Genomic DNA, 17,508 nt, shown 5'->3' with positions numbered 1-17,508 from the left:
CTCTTTAATCAACCCAATATGTAGGATTAATATTACTAAGAGATTTTATCACTGCCCTGCTCAATGTTTCTGTATAGTGAAGGAAAAAGTTCAGACCCTTCCCGTGACCTTTAATATCTTCCATAATATAACTTTTGTCTATCAATCCACATGCCTTTTCATTCTAGCTCATCTTGTCACCATATCCTGACCATGGGCTTTTTAGCTTTGGTTGCATTTTTGTTCATTGTTCCCATTTCCTGTTACTCCTTCTCCCTCATCAAATTTTCCTCAATTTTCATGACTCAGCTGAAATCCTAACTTCTTTATATAGCTTCTCCAAGTCTCCCAGCTCCAGTTGATCAATTTGTCCAGCTAAAAGGAATCTCGGAAACTATATAAGTGCATCCCTATATTGTACACAAGAAGAAATTAGTCCCAGTTAGAAGCAGTCCTACTAAGCAAATTTGTGATTCGAGCCCCTTTGATTTCCTTCCTATTTTATCTTGTTGCCCTTCTAGCTTGCTTGGAAAAGTGATGGTATTTAAAATTTATATACTGTCTGTTTAGTGATTAAGGATATATTGCTATGCATTATTGCTGAACTATTTTATCTGTATGTATTTGTTCTTGCTCTCTATTCTGTAAGCTCTGAGAAATAAGGGATTGTGTATCACATGCCATTCAGTGCTAAGCATATTCAAGCAATTGTAAATACTTGGTGCTTGAAAGGCTTGAATGTACTTTTTAAAATTAGATCTGAAATTCTAATGAGGTCCCTGTTTTTTTCCTAATGTGTTCCAGTTGAACATTAAATCATATTTTATTCTTAAAGAATAACAAACTGTTTAGATATTCAACATTTAGCTAAGTAATGAAGCAAAGGGAATGGAGATTGAATAGTATTAGAAGGTAGAATTCAGATATTTAGGTTAAGAAGTAAATCCAAATATCTTACTGCAGTCTGCTTATTAAAAGATAATTCTTGAAATAAAATTAAGATGACATGTTTTGCCAAATTATTGGATTTTCTTTAAAATCATTTTTATATATTTGGTTAATATTATCGTATTAAGGGGAAATATTAGTATATGCATATTTATGTCATTATTCCTTTAGTAAATAAGATACTTTCTATTTTTTCTTTTTATAAGTCTTGTTTGTGGTCTGTAGCACTTGGGGAATCACCAATATTTAATTAACAAGGCAAGCTTTTGAACTATAGAGAGACATGCATGAAATCTAGCTTCTCCTGAAATGAAAGAAATTGTTCTTGACCTCTGAAATATCAACTCCTCATATTGTCTTATTAGGGGCAAGCTAAAAACTATCTACAACATTAGCAAAATCCAAATACAAGGCACAATAAACAGTTTAAATTTAGGACAGAGAAAATATGTTTTCTCTCACTAATTACCACCTTGCTGATGAGCAACAGTGATGGTCTATAAGAGTTAATGCAAAGTCAGTGGAACAAAAGTTAATTTTTTAAATGTCATTTACCATCCTGAGAAAGTCTACATGAAACATTACATTTCTCACTTTCTGTAAGCCTTGGAAAGACATGATATTTTCCTGGTTTCGTCAGCAGTGAAAATGCCTTCACACGGGCCTGTAGCTGATGACATTGTAGTGAAAGCTCTCCAAACACTAATTGGAAATTAAAAAAAAATCTTGACAACACCTCACTACATCATAGTTATGTTTCATCACCTTAGACATTCATTATCACTCACCACATACACATATGTTAATGGGAAAAATTATTTAGAATTGCCTTGTATTGCAGAGTCAAGAGATTTCTTTCTCTTTTTTAATCCTGTTAAATTATTTTTGGATGACTAACAACCTATGATATTGAATTGTAATTTTATACATATCTTATTGTGCAGAGCAATATAGAAGCCCCCAATTTTTAAAGAAATTCTTATTTTTTTATTTTTTTATTTATTTATGATAGTCACACAGAGAGAGAGAGAGAGAGAGAGGCAGAGACACAGGCAGAGGGAGAAGCAGGCTCCATGCACCAGAGCCCGACGTGGGATTCGATCCCGGGTCTCCAGGATCGCGCCCTGGGCCAAAGGCAGGCACTAACCCGCTGCGCCACCCAGGGATCCCAAGAAATTCTTCTGAGACTATTCTTTCAAAGAAAAAAATTCAAATGCATAGGTTTCCTCACAGCATTGAGAAAAACATTTTGTACTCTTCAGATTTCTGTGTTTATTAGAAGATTATCACTATCTATATGACTTCAACTTTCTTACTACTTGAAAAATTGAAATATTAACAGACATTTTATTGGTTATATGATGATTAATAAATATTATTGAAAGAGATGCATGGAGTACATTTAAATATTTGAGTGCAAAGTTGGTAAGGAATTTGGAATATGATAAAGATTTAGTAAACTCTCCTCTGCCTGTTTCTCCCCTTTGTAATCAAGAGTTATACCAAGTGTTCTTGCAAAATTGTAAACAAATAGGAAAAAGAAAGCTTTAATTTGTGTGCGATTGGTAGAATGAAATTTACAGTAAATATTAAAATACTAAATACATACAATACAATTAAATATTCAGTACATACAGTATATTGTACATATTAGTACAGCCACTACCTCTGCCACACTATTTTCTTTAGCTTTAGCTTGGGTCCTGACTTCACAGAACCTTTCCTTCGGATAAGTCTAGAATGACAACATTCTGTACAGGGACTATCCAAAGGAAATCACTTCATTCTTATCCTCATAGTTCATATAAAGGATATGATGGGGTGTCTGAGTGGCTCAGTTTTTGGGCATCTGCCTTCGGCTCAGATCATGATCCCAGGATCATAGGACTGAGCCCCTCATCAGTCTTCCTGCTCAGAGGGAAGGCTGTAAGCACTCCCTTTCCCACTACCCCTGCTTGTGCGCGCTCTCTCTCTCGGTCAAATAAATAAATAAAATCTTTTTTAAAATGTATAATATGACATGTTTTAATCCGTAATAACTTTTAGCCAGGCCAATGGTTCATCTCCTTCCTACCCATTCATTTGTATAGCCATGTTCTTCTGCATGTATAGGACTACTATACTTCCTAGAAAGACAGAAGAGGCTGTAAATAATGTTCCTAAATTCTTCATACTACTATGCAATTAGAAATTCATGACCTGGAAGTAAACAAATAATTTCTCAAGTTTATCGGGAAAAAAATTACTTTAACCATGGTAACAAGTATAGCACAACTAGTTTTAAACTTTTATTTAACCAATAAATGACAATTTGTTTCATTTAACATGCCACTGAAAGCCAGCAAACTAGTGAAACCATCATACCTTCAAAGTTAGTCAGTGGTGGACTTATTCCAGTGAATAAAGGCCAATGTGGACATTAATGTCACTCTTAAAACACAAACCACATTTCCAAGGCTGATGTTAATAACTTTTGCCTGTTTAATTAAGCAATCCTCAAATCAAGCACTTTCAGGTATCCTAAAACAGTTCAGCAGTTTGCTTTATTCAGTGAGTCTACACCTGATCAACATAGACCTTCCTTACCTGAGGATAGAATACCTTACTAAGCTTTTCCATTTCTGATATTGAATGGTGTTCCATCCTATGGCAAAGTGTTAACTAATTTTCTTTTCATATTAGCTCTATGAAGTAGTTACCATTATTGTCTCCATCTTAGAGAGTAGAGAACTGAGATACAAGAAAGTTAAGGAATTTTCTCAAGGCTACAATATTCAAGTGTCATATAGCTGGTAAGAGTCCAAGCAATCTGCCTCAAAGCCTAGACTCCTAACAACTTTGCTACACTGCCTCTTACACCTTGTAAAGAGGCCTAGAAAAGTTCCCACAGTCTCTCACAGATGAGAAAAAAGAAGCAAAGTTTCAGAAAAATGACTGCTGTGTTTTTCCCCTTCACTTTTATCAGTTTGAAGCAAGAGTGATTTATGAGGATGTGGATAAAAAGCGAAGCACTTTAAAGTATTTTAGGGGGGATTGTAAAATATGAAATCATCAAAATATGGATTATGTGTGCCTAAAGAGCTACTTGGTGAATAACCTTCTACTCCATTTGTGAACCTTTTTCTTTCTTGATTTTTTTTTTATAAGAAAAAAAAAAAGTCTCCTGTGGTTCCTACTGCCAGACACAACCCATAATTCTATTCTGCCTTTCTTTTGGGTCAGTTTGGCTGGAAGTATGCAGTGTCCAAGTACCAGTTCAGCCAAAATTATATAGGCTAAGCAGTTTTTCCTCAGTGGAAAAGTGAAAAATTATTAAAAGAGGCTGGGAGTTTGTTTGGTGCTTCATGATTAGGTGATTAGCAATGAAATTATTAGCATGTATGAAAGCATTACTAAAAGGTTCTTGGTGGTAGGTGCATCATATTAAGCAGTTAATGATGCAAAAAAAAAAAAACCCAACATATAATTAAAGAATGGATGGCTATGATTAATGTAAGTTTCTCCAGTAAGCACCAAAATATTATTAAAATTAAAACAGCAATTATTACAAAGAACTCTTAAAACTAGACAGTAAAAAGCAAAGCAAAGCAAAACAAAATAAAAAACAACCCAATTAAGAAATGGGCAAAGATCTAAACAGAAACTTTACCAAAGAAGACAAACAGATGGCAAAAAATTCATGTGAAAATATACTCAATATAATTTGTCATTAGAGAATTAAAAAACTACACAGTGTCTTGCATTCAAAAAAGATCTGATGGTTTAGTTGCTTCATATGTTTCTAAATGGTATCTTCCTTTACCCAACTTCCAGCTAGATTTTATGTCCCCTGGATAAGATTATTATACCTTTCTCTTTTTTTGAGATATAAATGCATTTACAGAATACTCCACTTATAATAGGTGTGTGATTAATGTTGGTTTAAAGTATATCTCTTGTAAAAAACATTTGATAACTTTTTATTCATTCTGAAAAATCTCTGGCTTGAATTGTTTAGTTCATTTACATTTAATGTAATTACTAATATATATGGGTTTAAGTCAATCTTTGATGTCTGTCTCCTCTATTTTATTTTTTCCTGCTTTTGTGTAAATTAAAATTTTTTGTATTGTTTCTTTATTCAAAACATTTTAGCCAATGCCTGCTCTAAGCATTACAATACATAATCTTAACTTGCTATGGTGTGTTTAGAATGAATATTACACCAGTTATTAAAAATATAAATACTTAACAAAAATATATTCTATTTACTCTAGTCAGTTGTATTAGAGTAGTCATATATTTTACTTCTGCATACATTATAAACCCCACAATAAAATGTTGCTGTCTTTGTTTAAATGGTAACTTATCCTTCTAAAAAAAAAGAAATAAAAAGTTTTAAAAAATATTTACCTACATATTTATCATTTCATGTGTTACCAATTCTTTTTATACGTATAGATTTCTGTATTGTATCTTTTTTTTCTTTCTCCAGTATTTCTTGTAGTATAGCTTTCCTAGAAACAAATACTGTAAGCTTTTGTTTATCTAAAGTGTCCTGGGGCACCTGGGTGGCTCAGTGGTTGTGGGGCTGCCTTCAGCTTGGGGTGTGGTCCCGGTGTACTGGGATCAAGTCCTGCATCAGGCTCTCCTCAAGGAGTCTGCTTGTCCCTCTGCCTATGTCTCTGCCTCTCTCTCTGTATCTCTCATGAATAATAAGTAAAATCTTAAAAAAAAATGTCTTTATTTCTCCTGCATATTTGAAGAATATTTTCACTGGATACAGAAATCTGGTTTTGCTTGCAGAAATTTAAAGATAACACTTTATTATCTTTTGGGCCTCATTGTTTCTTTTTTTTTTTTTTTTTTTTTTAAATTTTTATTTATTTATGATAGTCACAGAGAGAGAGAGAGAGAGAGAGAGGCAGAGACACAGGCAGAGGGAGAAGCAGGCTCCATGCACTGGGAGCCCGACGTGGGATTCGATCCCGGGTCTCCAGGATCGCGCCCTGGGCCAAAGGCAGGCGCCAAACCGCTGCGCCACCCAGGGATCCCAGGCCTCATTGTTTCTGATAAGAAGTTACCTATTAGACTTATCAGTATTCTTATACATAGTATGTCTTTCTTCTCTAGGTACTTTTATGATTGTTCTTCACCTTTGGTTTTTATCAGTTGACAATGATGCATCTAGCTGTGATTTTCGTTGAATTTATATGCTTTGAGTTCATTGATTAGTATTATCCCACAGGTTCCTGAAACTGTTTATTTTGTTTATCATCTTTCTCCACCATGATATTTAGATTAAGTAATTTCTTTTAATCTGCTTAAAGATCAGTAATAACTTCTGCAATGTCAAATAGGCTCTTAAGCCTATCCACTGATTTTGTTTTTCATTTCAGATACTGTACTTTCAATTCTAAAATTTCTTTGCTTGCATTACTGAGCTATTTACTCATATATCTATCTTTGCTTTTAAGACCTTGGACAGATTCATAAAAATAGTTTTAAAGTTGGTTATGAATTTCAACATCTGAGTCATCTTCTGGGTTTGTTTTTATTTATTTTATTTTCCCCCTGACTTTAGGGCCATTTTCCTACCTTTTCATATGTCTAGCAAGTTTTAAATATATGTTTGTCGTTGTTAATGATTCGTTGGAGGGAGACTGAATTGTGCTACTTTCCTTTAAACCCCGTTTAATTTTGTCCTGGCAGGCAGTTATACCATTAGGGTATTCTTGATCTTGTCAGGCTTAGTTTTATGCTGTGTTAGGTTGGGTCTATTTTTTTCTTAGTCCTAGAGCATGGCCCTCACTCTCTGGTGCAGCTTTTGATAAGGCATAGTCTTGTGATGTCTCAATTGAATGCCATAGGTATCCAGTGAGATTTCATCATTTTCTGGATGGTCTTAAACTGCACATTTTTTCCCTCCCTGCCTAATTCCCATACCTCCATTTAGCTCTTAGTTTCAGAGCAGCCACTCTTATACTTCGTGTAAGTCTTGCGTTAGGTCTCAGCTAAAAACATGCCCAACCCTCAGTCAAACTTCTGAGGTTGTCTTCTGTGCAGTGCCTGCCTCTCTGATGCCCTGTCCTGTGAGCTCCAGTCATTTCAGTAGCCCTGAAGTTCTGTCTGCTTAGTTCAACAAAACTACTCTCTTTACATGGGCATCACCTTCTTGCACTGTGACTTGAAAAGTGCTTCCAGGAAGAAGGTCTGACCACCCACTGGGTGGGCTAACCTTAAAGGTGCATTTTAATGAGACTATACCTAAAATAAGTAAGTGAGTAAGTAAGACTATACCTTAATGATGAAAGTCCAGTGATACACAAATCTTTGATAAAAATGCCACCATTGGTCATGTTTGATTATCTTTCCATTGTGAAATGGGCTAAGTTTTAAGTTTGATGAATTACTTTCCCTCTCTTGGTGTTGGCATAGGATTATAAATTACAGGTAGATAAAATTCAGCACAGGTGATAAAGTCCTATGCGTTCGGTAAGGTACACTTAATAGACAAATTTTAAAAAGTTAAAATGATGCCAGAAAAGAGACCTGAGAAAATGTAAAAAAGTTAGACGTAAGAGAAAATAATCCTTGCATATAATTCTCTATTTTTGTGGAAGAAGAATTTCCTCAGCCCTTCAACCTCCTTCTAGCTGGACTTAGAATCAAATTGACATAAGAAAGATTAATAGGAGAAAATCAAATTTAATATTGTATGTATGGGGAACCCCCCCGACACACACACACATGGAAATTCCAGAAACAGTCAAGCAACATGATGCTTATGGGATCTAAGGAGAAGAGTAGGGGGTCTGAGGGTACAAAGGGGAGAAAGGCCATTAGCTGGAAGGTAAAACAAAATGTTTGGAAAACAAAGGTGCCCTCTTGAGATAACTTTCCTTGGTAAAGAGAATCTCTGTTAATAGGCTGTCTTCCTGGTAAAGCAGGCAGTCGAGGGGAAGGTAAGGAGCTTTTTCTCAATCTTCTGGGTTTGGATTGTGTTTAACTCAAAATAATGCTCATGCGAAAGTGGCCCAACTTGGAGTGGCCTGCCCTTGGCCTCTACACTAACTATCCAATTCAGCTCCTGATGACCTTCCTCCTACCTAAGTGAAAGTTAATTGAAAACTGAAACATACTAATAATTTAAAATTTTTTTCTTAGTTTTTAATTTTTTAATTAAATTAGTCAACATATAATGTATTATTGGTTTCGGAGGTAGAAGTCCGTGATTCCTCAGTCTTTTATAATACCCAGTACTCATTATATCACATGCCCTCCTTAAGGTCTGTTACCTAGCTATCCCGTCCCCCTACTCCTTCGCCTCCCGCAACACTCAGTTTGTTTCCTGTGATTAGGAGTCTCTTATGGTTTGTCTCCTTCTCTGATTTTGTCTTGTTTTATTTTTTTCCTCTCTTCCCCTATGATCCTCTGTTTTGTTTCTTAAATTCCACATAGGAGTGAGATCATATGATAATTGTCTTTCTCTGATTGACTTATTTTGCTTAGCATAATATCCTCTAGTTCTATCCACATCATTGCAAATGCGAAGATTTCATTTTTTTTGATGACTCAGTAGTATTCATATATATATGAACATCACATCTTATTTATCCATTCATCTGTCAGTGGACATCTGGGCTCTTTCCATAGTTTGGTTATTAAGGACATTGGTGCTATTAAACTTTGGGATGCAGGTGCCCCTTGGGATCACTACATTTGTATCTTTGGGGTGAATACCCAGTAGTGCATGCAATTGCTGGGCCATAGGGTAGCTTTACTTTCAACTTTTTGAGGAGCCTCCAAACTGTTTTCCAGAGTGGCTGCACCAGCTTTCATTCCTACATACAGTGTAGGAGGGTTCCCTTTTCTCCACATCCTCACCAACATCCTTTGTTTCTGGCCTTGTTAATTTTAACCATTTTGACTGGTGTGAGGTGGTTATCTCATTGTGATTTTGATTTGTATTTGCCTGATACCAAATGATGTTGGCCATTTTTAGGTCTTTGGAGAAATGTCTGTTCATGTCTTCCGCCCATTTCTTGATTGGATTATTTGTTCTTTGGGTGTTGAGTTTGATAAGTTCTTTATGGATCTTGTATACTAGCCCTTTATCTGATATGGCATTTGCAAATATCTTCTCCCATTCTGTGGGTTGTCTTTTGGTTTTGTTGATTGTTTCCTTTGCTACTAATACTTAACTTTTAGAAGTGCTTTTTTTCTTAGTGTGATCAGAAATGCTATGGGGATTTCTGTGGGTTTTACCCAGGTAGGAAAAGGACTATTTCCAGAGAATGAGATTGAGATGGAAATACTGGGAGACAAAAATTTTATTTGTAATTATACCCCAGGATTCCTGCTTTCTCATTATAAATGTTACATAAGAAATCAGCAGATGTTTGCTATGATGTAATTTATTAGAGGTAGTAGCGATGGTGATCGTACTAGTAGTGGCAGTAGTAGTAATGGTGATAATGTTACATGAGCCTTAGTTGAAATTTGTAAGAGATTAAAGGATGAACTTCGGATTCTAAAAACAATAAAATCAATGTGGTTTTTAAATAAAGTGATTTTTTTTTTAGTTTCTTTTTCATAATACCTCAAATTGTCTTCACTAATTTTAATGTTTTATAAAATATTACAGATTTCTCCTTGGTACTATTTCCCCTTGCTTCTCCTTGATATGATTTGAAGCCATCATAGAAAGGCCTGTTCAGTCTCACCTTTTTGGGGGGACTGTGTATGCTTACATTTTCTAAGCATCCCCCACTTCTCCATTTATCTTTTAATGATTGTATGTAAATTGGTAATTTCTCTTCCTGATATTCCTCCCTCTCAAACCCATTTTGAAATCTGTTACTGACCACAATACTTTTTCTAATGGAAACCAAGGGTCATTTGTAACTGATAAGTGTTAATGCTTTTCTGTGTAAATGCCATCTGATTATTGTAGTTCATGTGTTAATTAGCCAGTTTGCTAGTAAACAAGGAAATATATACTTTCAAAGTCCTTTGCTTTTAAATAATCACAAATCCAGGGATTGGGGAAATTTTTATTCAGTAGAACCAAAGTCTGCCAACTTTTATATTTTTTCATCAGGAAAAATAGGGCCAAAGATGTTATGAGGAAACTATACATAAAATTTTCATTTTTATTGAAATATCAATTGCAGTAAATAATCAAGAAAACTCAAGTAAGCTATATTGTCATAAATGGTTAAAAGCACAGAAAAAATGCTTTTTATTATCCTTTTCTTTTAAATAATGGAACACATTACATTTACAGGGGGAACATCCGTTAGAGTCGAAAAATATAGGAACGGGTAGACGTTAGTCCTTCCTTTATTTCTTCTTTCTTCTGGATATTCTTTTTAGCTGTTAGTTTTTGCAAAGTAAAAAAGTCTTGTAAGAACATATAAGTATTCATTAGATATCTGGAGGAGTAGATACAAAGAAATAAGTTTTCAATAAATACAAATTAGGAAATGTTACTGTTGTTTTCTTTATTTCACTCTAAGGAACCCACACCCCTGAACAAATTTTAAATGCTATTTATCTTCATGTATCAGCCTCAAACCAAAAATTAAAAAAGAACAACAACAATCTGACTGACAGTTATGATCAGTAATAGCAGATTTACTTTGATTTTAGCTTCACATTAAAAGGTACATCCTTCACTTGATGCCTTTTCGTATTTAGTACTCCATGTTAAAGCAGAAACAATGCAGGCAATTTTAAGGATACAGAAGCATGCTGTGCTTTTTATTATATTTGATATGGTTTCTATATTCATAACTGAAACCCTTGCTAGTATTTCCACATGTGTCATCTAAAATGCTCAGTCTTCTGTGCTTCTGTGTGTTCCGTTTCTCCTGTTCCGTTGCTTTTTCTAGTTATTGCAGAAAAAACAGCCATCTACTTTGAGAAAGTTAAGAGCACAACTCTTGAAGTCAAATCCCTGATTTACTACATAGCCTTGGTTTATTCATGTTACATCTTTAAATCTGAGTTTTCATATCTACAAAATGGAGAATGATAATTATTATCTCCAGGGATCATGTAAAGATGCAATTGATAATGGGTACTTATATAAAACATCTCACATAATGAGATTATAAGAAATGGGAGCTACTTTCTTTCTCATAAACATCTAAAAGGTTCTTGAACCTCTTCACCATTCCACATGTTATACATTCATAATAACATTGAGAATTAGATAGTTTTTATTTACATGGAAAGCATCTCTTAAAATTCCCCACTCTATTTAAATATCTACTTGTCAGATAATATAAACTGATGTGGTCATCAACACATAAGGCATCTTTACAAGTTTGTGAAAGCGAGATTTAAATTTTCAACTTATGATTTAACAATTTAACATTTTAAGATATGCATTTACATAGCAAAATAGGCATTTACTGGGTAGCATTTAATAACACTATTTTAAATAAGACATCCAGAATATTCAGGTCTTTACAAGCCCAAAGAGCCAAACTGTAACTACTGAATGGAATTTTTTACTGTCATTGATTTGCATGGTTGTAAAGCCAGCAAGAAAAAACTACCAAAATTATAACTGTGTAGGGGTGGAAAAGCTTTGCCTTCTTTTCTTCTAGGTTGTTTGGATGGACTAATAATTAAATTGTTATAAGACAGATGAACAAGAGGAAAACAAAAGTTTAATAACATTTATACCTCCTGTATACCTGGGGGAGACCCAGCCGGAAAAACTGAGTGACTCTCTGGGGCAGTGGCCAAAGCCTTCACCTTAAATACCACCTTCAGATGAAGACAAAAAATATTGGGGGTGGAGAGTCGGTTATGGGAGGTTATCAGGAAAAGAATAGTAAACAAAGACAAGGTTGTTACCATGCAGATTTAAATCCTTGCCTTCTTCTTTGACAAGAGTTTCTAGAGACTAGGTCTTTCCAGTCTTCCAGTATGGCTACATACACTCTTTTACAAATGGTTGTTTCCCTTACAAATGTAAATCTCTTACAAAACAGTAATTCTTAGTAAGTTTTCAGAGGTTTACTTTGTTTGCTGTTTCTTAAACATAACCAGTTTAAAAGATAATCAATGCTTTGGGGCGCCTTGGTGGCTCAGTGGGTTAGCAGCTGCCTTAGGCTCAGGTCATGATCCTAGGGTCTCAGGCTCCAGCTCCACATCAGGCTCCCTTCCTGCTTCTCCCTCTGCTTCCAGCCCCCCCTGCTTGTGGGCACAATCACTCTTTCTCTGTCTCTCTGTCACTCTGTCTCTCTCTGTCAAATAAATAAATAAAATCTTTAAAACAAAATTTTAAGTAAAATAAATATGCCAAAGAGGTGTAATTTGGGGTGGTAAAAATTGCTCTCCTTCAACTGTAAATCTCTTCAGGAATAATTTTCAGCTATATATTATATTTGAGTTTCAGTTTTTATATCATAAATGTAGAAAATGCCAATAATAGATTTGCTAGGTTCATTTATACCATTCTGCTTTAAATATCACAGCAAATTTGGTCTCATTTTGTTTTCTATTTAATACATTTAAATTTCTTAATATTTAATGATATTATGCATAAACTTTTCAACAAATCACTCTTTTAAGTGTTATACTTAGAAGTGTTATACTTATGCAAGTATACAGATGAGTATCACATGGTCCCAACATGTGAAGAAGCATGCAAATCAATACGGAAGATAGATGTACCCAACAATGCATAGAAATAAAAAATGAGACAGAGAGGCAAGTGGACTTCATCCCCTAGGCTGTACCCAACAGATAACTCCCCGGATTACTGAAGTCATCTTTGTAAAATATAAAGCATTTTGCTGCTTTGACCTAATTTTTTTTCTCATGGTCCAGTTTTAATGAACACTCAGTGTTATTTCAAAATAACTAATCTGTTAAAAAATGTGAGTAGTAGAATCTATATACTTAACTGAGTGTGTGGATGTAATTTCTCTCAGGTACAATACATTTTGACTTTTTTGCTGTCTTTTCTGGCACTTAAAATGCATATTTTAGATAAAATAAATTCACTTTTTTTTTCTCCAGAAAGAGCTCATATTTTAAAATAAGCTTTATGGGCAGCCTGGGTGGCTCAGCAGTTTAGTGCCGCCTTCAGCCCAGGGCCTGATCCTGGAGACCTGGGATCGAGTCCCACGTCAGGTTCCCTGAATGGAGCCTGCTTCTCCCTCTGCCTGTGTCTCTCTCTCTCTCTCTATCTCTGTGTCTCTCATGAATAAATAAATAAAATATTTTTTAAACAATTAATTAAAAAAATAAAGATAAAAAATAAGCTTTAACAAAGCATAATGACCTAACTCTAATGACAACTTTCTATTTCTCTGCCAATAGAAATTTTGCTCCCAATGATCAAATTCAAAAAACAGCATGTGATAATACCGTGAAATTCAGTAAAAGGGACCCAGAGGAACTTAAGTTTTAAAAAGAGAATATTGTTTGTCTTATTAGGGATATGACATTTGAAAAAAAAAAATATGTGTATGTCTGGGGTACCTGGCTGTCTCTGTTGGTAGATCATGCACCTTTTGATTTTGGGGTTGTAAGTTTGTGCCCCACGTTGAGTGTAGAGATTACTTAAAAATAAAATCTTTACCAAAAAAACCCCCTCATATTTTATATATATATATAAAATACATGTATATATATACATGTATAAACCTTTTATATATATATGTATATTATATATACATTATGTATGTATGCTTGATGGTGAAGGCAAGATTCTCTTCCCTCAAAGATCAAGAAATTATGTAGTCACATCCTGTCTGCAGATAGCTCTTCACTTGTTTGAGTAAGGGTGATGTTACCCATACATTCTATAGCTTTATTCCACAGCTTTAAGAGCATATACTGATAAATTTAAGTTGGGCCTTCCATATTTCTCCCCAAAAGTGCTTTAATTTAGTTAAATTGATGACTTAGAATTTGCTTTATTAGATAGGAGTCTTCAACTTCTTTTGTGCAAAGAAACATATACATACATATATATTTAAATGTATAATTATATATATATTTAAATGTATAATTATGGCAAAATTCCTTGACTTATATCTTATTTAAGACAAGAAAATATTCCTTTTTTAACGTGGATGCTAAAATGATCCATTTTGTCTATGTCAGAATAGGAAGAAACAATCAAGAATAACTAATTTTTGGTCCAGATCTTTATAAGTCCTAGGGTAAAGCACTATCAGAGAGGACTTTGTTTTATATATATATAATAGTATGTGTGTGTACATATGTATATATGCATATATATACACATACATACACATTTTAATAAAATATATTTACATACATATATATTTTCTCTCTCCAGAATCATTTTTTAAAAATTTTATTATTTGAGAGAGAAGCACATGCGGGGGTATGGGGGAGAGGAGCAACCAGAAGGGGAGAGGAAGAGAATCTCAAGCCTACTCTGTGCTGAAGGTGATTCAGACATGAGACTTGATCCCATGACCCTGATATCACGACCTGAGCTGAAACCAAGAGTCAGATGCTTAACCAGCTGAGCCACCCAGGTACTCCTCTCAGGATCAATTTTAACCGGTGATTATTCTCAGACTTTGAATCAGAAACCAGATACAAGGCAATGAAGTTTACCAATATTATATTTTTAAAAAAGGCAGTACAATTTGTAATAATAATCTGAGCTGCATTTATTCAACATTTCCCATCCAAATTGCTACTATGTTAGGTAGGAAGAGCCATAGGTAGTAGTTCAAGAATTTAGGGATTCTGGATCCTGGTTGAATATCTTTCTAACTCATCATGACCAGTAGTTTGAAAGAAACTCTTTAAAATCATGTATTGTTTACCATTATCTCTTCAGCATTTAGCAAAGTAATCTGTCTAGTGAGGCATTTATAAATGCTTTAAAACCATGTCTGATTAAGAGCTTCGTAATGCTTGGTAATGAACACATCTCCTGTTCTCTGAATTCCCATGTGGTGATAATTAGAGGCCCATAAGCATAGATCTAGTCTTCTTCAAAGGTCCTGCAGTGAAAACTCAAAAGTGCAGGAGTGGGTTGCACAGAGCATGCTGAACCCTGAGAATATCAGGTCATCAAACCATATGATTCGAGGCAGGCTGATTTGAGGATGCAGAGAAGATTTTTGTCCCCCAAATCTTCATTCTCAATTCCCAATAAATGTAATTGTGATTCGGGATCGAAAAGGTGCTGTTCACAGGCATGCCTAAAAGTTTTAAAAGTAACAAGTTATAAAATAGAATCTGGCATATTGAAACCCTTTCTGCAGGAATTTTAGATTTCTGTAGAAGTGTCACACTGTGTGGACTTCCTTGGGGATAGTACTCCCACTTTTTCACAGCTGTTGTATGTGCTGCGGGAACACTGAGCAGTGTAAGGACTTTAAGGTGGGTTCAACGAGGTTCGTGTTCTTTCTTGCTCTGTCTCTTATAACTTGGTATTCTGTATCCCCACCTGTAAAGTGAGCTGAGGATATATGACTCACAAAGCTGTTGTGAGGATCAACAGAGATAAGTTTGTTACCAGTAAGAGAGTTTACACTGTGTGAAGGTCTTGGTCCTTGGATTCCCCGTGAGAAGATTTACACAGAGATTCACTCTGGAATAAAGACAACCAGAAGAAAAGTGGCAAGATTAAAGCAGTTTATTAGAGAGAAAATACACCCTCGAGGTGGGAAAACAGGTAGGTTCTGTGAGGTGGAACCAGCCCCAAGTTGTTTTGGGATTGGATATTTACTGCACCTCTCTGGGCTGGGAGGAGCTGAGAGGTACAGTGGGGTTGTCTCTAATGGAGGTTGTTTCCAGTCATTTGGAGGTACTCCTCCCATAGGTTGGCAGAGAAGTTTTTGACTCCATAGGGTTTGTACTGGAACCATCATGGGAGCCTTTCTTCTTGGGCTGGGGGTGGGAGGGTGTGCAGTGATGGAGGTAGGGTGTTATACCTACAAAGCAAATGCCTCATAATGGGGTTAGGGGTTACCCTGTGGCACAGGTGGAAGAGGAGAGCTTTTGCCCTGCACTGTGGCTCTTGATCTGTCAGCCTTGGAAGCCCTAGGTCAGGATGTTGTGTCCCTGGGCTTTTAGTGTGTGGTTTATTTATCACTGTCCTTGCCTCCAGCTCATGTCTCTATTATTCCCCTTCAAGGACTTGAGACTCTGCCTTGGGGCATTCCTTCTACTGCTTCTGTCTAGCTTTAACCTAACAAGTTCATGATGGTCTATAGTGGAGAGGGAATAAGGATAATGCCAATTACACCTCCTGACCATGGGGCATATTTGAAAAGAACGTGCATAGAGTAGGAAGTCCTACTCATTTCCCCCCCACAATGGAAAAAGAAAAAAAAGAAAGAAAAGAAAAAAAAAAGAAAAGGAAAAGAAAAGAAAAGAAAAGAAAAAAGAAAAGAAATTTCTTTGTCTGGAAATTATCTTTAAAAGCTATATCTTTTTCTCTTGCTGTCAGTGGAAGTGGAAAATAGGTGGCCTAATGTGACATTTTGTCACTGAAATCATATAGAAAATAAACCGCTAGCTCTACTGCAGAAATTTAGGGAAATTAAGCTGCCATGTTTCTTACTTGTGATACTTGTTTATGAGAGTATTGTTTTAGAGCAGTTGTTTTCCAACTATGGTTCTTTGAACTTGCCTCAGAATTATCTGGGGTACTTGTTAAAAATGTAGATTCAGGGCCTAACTGCAAATTGACTGGATGGAAACATAGGGTGTTTCAGTTGGTAGCTCCTGGAGGGAACTGCATGTTTTACAAGCCTGCCCATCAAATGGTACATATGTACCCTAAAAGCTGAAGAATTACTACCTGGAACAACAGTCTCCAAATACTTGATCAGCCATCCACTTAGTAAACTTATGACATTGCCCTCACACAAGTGGCATATTTTCTATTCACTATTGATTATGGACATTGTCAAACATACTCAAAACTTGAAAAATAAACTAAGGGTTAAAAATATAAATATAATTAGAAATTAAATATTTTCTTTCTTTTTTATACTGGCCTTACAAACTTGCTGGGATGCAAGAATTGTATTTTGTACCTCTGGCCAAAAGGTTAGATTAATTTCATTTGTGAAGGATAACAAGCATTAGAGACAGGACAGACAAATCCAGCTCTGTGGGTTATTTCTTTAAAAAATATCTCTTATAAACATAATATAACCCATTTCTTGCCTAAGTTTAATGAATCTTAACATTTGCCAAATATATTTCAGAATTTCTTAAATAATGAAAAAACTATAGAAGCATTTAAAAATCCCTGTTCTTTGTCCCTTCCTTTTAACTGCAGAGTAGCTGTTATTCTGAAATTTAAGTGTATGATCCTCATTTATGATTTCACACTGTATCTGCATAGATATTTATTCTCTTTGCCCCCGACAGCCCTCCCTCCCCCAGCCCCAGCCCTGGCCACTCCCTCTCCAAGAAAATTGTTATATATGATTTCATCTTTATGCATTTGCTTACTTAGCTCAATATTTTGGTCATAAGATTTATACATATTGATACATTTAACACTATTTTAACTACGTAATATTTCATTATATGAATCATGTATCATTGTGCATATGTGAGAAAGTTTTC

Source organism: Canis lupus, chromosome 6 (genome assembly GCF_011100685.1).
Source record: "Canis lupus familiaris isolate Mischka breed German Shepherd chromosome 6, alternate assembly UU_Cfam_GSD_1.0, whole genome shotgun sequence".
In the NCBI taxonomy this organism is placed as follows: domain Eukaryota; kingdom Metazoa; phylum Chordata; class Mammalia; order Carnivora; family Canidae; genus Canis; species Canis lupus.
Note: the sequence above shows the minus strand (reverse complement) of the source record.